This window comes from Austrofundulus limnaeus, unplaced genomic scaffold (assembly GCF_001266775.1).
Source record: "Austrofundulus limnaeus strain Quisiro unplaced genomic scaffold, Austrofundulus_limnaeus-1.0 Scaffold56, whole genome shotgun sequence".
Classification (NCBI taxonomy): Eukaryota; Metazoa; Chordata; class Actinopteri; order Cyprinodontiformes; family Rivulidae; genus Austrofundulus; species Austrofundulus limnaeus.
Window position 1 is genome coordinate 2106954 of NW_013952458.1, and position 4610 is coordinate 2111563.

A 4610-nucleotide genomic window follows, 5' to 3' on the forward strand; every position below is an offset into this window, starting at 1 on the left:
GTCATTAGCACCTCTAGTAATATATTCACTGAGAAAAATGGTGACATGTTCAATATTTATTTTACCCACTCTATATATGTATATAATCAAATGAGTCATGCAATATGAATTATATGGGGTTTCACATAAAAAGTCCAATGAATGTGTGACATTTACTTCCCAGTTYTGCAAGCAGAAACCTTTTTTTAAACTTGYCCATCTGAATATATGATACTGTTCAAAAGCTTTAAACAAGTGATTTCTTCATTTTGCTTTTAGGCAGCCAGATTTTTTCAAATCAATCCTGAAAATGATTCAAAAACAGCAGCATAAGTCCAAAGAAACCCTTTGAAATACTTTCTAAAAGCCTGAGGAACTTATGGTCAGGATCACTTTAAATGATTACATGAAGGTCTGGTTCTTGGAAGCAAATTACAAAGAAATTAGGTCACTAAATTATTTAGTGTTCTGTAAACTACATCACTACTATAAACTATAACAATGAAGGTCTCCAAATAACACTTTAGCCTCAGGCTCACATACAAGACTGTCAATATTAGTTGCTATTTTTGTTTTGCCGATGTTAATAATTGAACATATATGATACACCTGTATTGATGCTTTTTATTCCAGCTTGTTGTTTCTGCTTGATTCCTTTCCTTGCCACCTCCTCATGTCCTATTCTCTCCCACTTGGGTTGCCAGTGCAGGAGGGCACCCATTGTGGAAGGCAGATTAGAGTCAAAATTCTTCTATCTTTTTTTTTATGGCCCAGCTGGATCGTGTGTTTGTTCAGGTTCACAGGTGTAATTATGATGTCTACATCTTTGTCCAGAAATAAACTTTAGTCCTCAATGTAATGTAGTGTGAGTTGCTGCAAAGACTTCAACAAGAGATAATGTTTTTCTTCTTTCTTCTGTCAGTATTTATGACATTAAATAGGATTCCTGTTGACATAGTGATCTTGACTTTTTGTCTAAATTATTGTAGTTGATGTGAATTTCTTTTTCAAACAGGAACATTTTGGACAGGTAATTAGGCATGGGGGAAAATGAAAATATAAAAATGTCAATGAAACCTTACATCGTGTTTATGTTATTATAAGAATGTTTCAGCACAAAAGAAAAAAGAAAAGGCAACCCAGGCCATTTGCTGTTAGCTCAGACATTTAACACTAGATGGCTCAGTCTTTCTTTCAATACAGTAATGTGTTGTTCTGTCATTTTTACAAACGGTGGCGACAAAGTCACGTCCCTGCTCTGCTGCTGCTCCACGTTTCTTGAGGCCCTGTATTGCTGGCATCTGTTGTTTTGTGGTTCAGTAATATTATGGGCCGGGTACTTTCAGTAACCAGGACATCAAATTTCTCTTTATTTAACAAGTTGGGTAGCTGGATTTTTTTTTTACATTTTTGTCGCTCATCTTCCCGGTGTCACAGCGGTCACCTGACATTAAAACAGAACTCTCTTGAAAATAGTCGATGGCATGTTTTGTCATCCTTCATTATTATTATTAATCATAAACTCTCTGCAGAAACACAATTTTTCAGATTTTATGATATATTTAGAAGCAAAGAAATAGAGAATACAAATTAGATGGATAAATGTTTGTTTGTTTATTTATTTATTTATTTATTTAGGCAGGAAATATCATTGAGATGTGTAGAGAGACCTGAGACACATGCAATAGTATTAAAATGATAGTATTAAAAGCTTGAAAAATGTTAAGAAATATTCAGTCACTGAGATYACTTTAGAGGACTTCTCTGCAAACTATAAAACTACAGACAGTAAAATAACTAGTTTGTTCCTGCACAAAGATTTCGATGAGGAGAATATGTTGTTTAAGTTGGCAAAAGTAAATTAACAGTTCCTCGTCTTAAGAAAGAGACTATTTATAATCTCTTTTCTATGTTCAAACATATTGATACATTTCAACTTGTTTATCTTTCAAATTACTTCATAATTGTACAAAAACAGAAAAAAAGTGTTAACTTTAAAATAATTGGTTACAGCTATTTTAAAAACCAAAATAAACTGTTTCACACTTATTTATTTGAATTTTGTCAACAGATTTTCTCCATGTGGAGTTATACTGTACTGTCGAAATATGTTCAACTTATAAAGATTAGTGATCTCAGTCTTTATAACTTGATTGTCATAGAAAACTTTTTTTTTCTATTGCACTTCCTCTTTGTATTTTAAACGATGTTGTCTGTGTGTGCTTGTTTCTGCAACAGAGTGAGGACCATCATATGCTTTTAACCAACATAGTGAGGACATTTTCCTGGTCCTCTTTTTTTTTATTTTATTTATTTATTGTTGTACTTCTGCTGCGATCTATAGGTTTAGAGGTGAATTAAGGTCAGGGTTAGGTCATAAAAATTAATGGAAGTTAATGCAAAGTCTTCACGAGGATAGAAAAACTGATGTGAGTTGATGTGTGTGTGATTTATTTGGTTTTGAGTTATTAAACTCTGAAACAGTTCAGCTGGGAGGTGACTTGTAGACAACGTACAGAAATCTATAACGGTTAGAGGTAACATGTTTCTGCAGGTCGATGATTGAAAACTCAGGAAGCAGCAAGTTTTGTTTGGTTACTTTATGGCGATGCCTCAGTTTATACCAACCTGCATAAATCAGGTTCTTCACTCTTCCGCCTTTTGTCTCCTAATTTCATTTAGTCATTCACCGCTGATGTTCTTTCCACCATCAACGATTTATAATGAAGAGTCATTTCTGCAGCTCAATCTAATCTGGAAGCAACGCCCCTGGTATAAATAGAAAAAAAAACACCAAACAAACACAAAGACAGTTTGTCATGCAGTCATTTTTTAAATATTTTTTAATAATGTAAGGATCAAATTTGGGAAAATATATTAGTTAAGCAAGTAAAATAACAAAAACTGTACAAATAATACTACTTAAATATTTGCTTAGCTCCTGTTATTAATTGTGAGCCAACTTTATAGAAAAAATGAAACAAAGAACAACGTAAGGCTAACACTAATATACTGTTTATATTGTTTTTGATGTTTGTAACTCTTGAAAACTGCATGGTCTGTTAGCGCAGTAGAAAAAGATTGAATAAAATCAACGCAGAAAGTGAAGTGCCATTTTCCCACCAGTTTTATTTCTAGTATATACGTAAAATCAGCTTGTCAGTTCAAAAGATTTTCAATTCCACTCTAATATAATCCTGTTCAAAGACTTTAAAGCTAAGAAAGGTAAGAAATCTTTATTTTGATTCTTTGAGTCTTCTGTATTTAACATGCACATTTGTTTGTGCAAAGCCTTCCCTACAGTAATGCTATCAGATGATAGGTGAAGGCTTATCAATCAAAAACAGGTTTCTGGTTGTAGCCTTAAAGAAAATTGATCAGATCAAAAATGGGGGATGTTTTAAGGGGGAAACCCCTTGAAGTTTTCTGTGGCAGGGGTCTAAAAGACCAGATTCAGCTGAAATTATTGTTGGTAAATTCAAGAGAGTAATCTTCCAAACACAAATCAAGTTCATTCATGTATTAGAAAAAAACTTAAACCTTAAAAACTGCCCTTAACTTAACTTACCACAGCTGTTACTTGTTTGGATTTTATTTTTCTTTCTTGTGATCTTGTTTTTCTGTGTTTCTGTGACGTCATCCAATTGTAGGAGTTTCTGAATGTGCAGAAGGGAAAACATGACGAGGTGGAGCTTGAAGTCAGGGTGGGTGACATCTGCTTTGTCTCGGTCCTGCAGCAGAACCTGTGGCTCTGAAAAAAGAACAGCCCTGTTGACAGTTCATCACCTTCTGGCTCACTGGTAAGATCTGTTTTTGTTCTCACTGAATAACTGAATAAGTGTCGAATCTGGACTCAATGAATGAGTTTCACGTTAGATTCAAATGGTTCAGATGTTGTTTAGTGCCAGTCACATAATTTAGAATAAATGGAAAATTAAATGAATGTGGTTTGACAAATGTGTATAACACATGTGCCGCTAACTTTTAGTCTTTTGTTGAGTCACTCGTAGCTTTAATTAAATAAAAACATTTATTTGTGTACATTTACAGCATCACAAAAGTAAAATTAAACAAATGAATTAGTAAAATCATGCCATTTCATTTATTTGTATGTTTGCTTGCATTTTTCTCAAAGTTTTCAGTCTGTTGATGTGTCAGGTAATTCAATTAAATTACAAAAAAAGAGATGATCATGAAAAAAACTAATAAATTTTAACATGAAGTTTCATCTAATGGGAATCAAAGACAAACTATTTATAAAATAGGTTTCTGAATCCTTGATAATCTAATATTCAGTAATTTTACTTGATTTTAATGAAGCATAAGAAATTCAATCACATGACCACCCGCCTATTTGTACATTTTAGTTTTGTGATGCTCCATTTAAAAAAAAACACTGATGGGCAAAACCATTGTACAAAAATATGTCYTCTTTGATTGTCTGTGTTTACCTGCCTCTGTGGCTGACACTTCAGTGTAATTCATTTTTCTGACTGAGCTAATTCACTTATCTGCTCATAAACTGCAGTGTCTAGGAGGTAATAATAATTTCCTCTTCCCTCGCAGGGCCAGATGATTGTCATCTAATAAACACAAAACCAGAACCGGCATTTTTATTTTATTTTATTTTA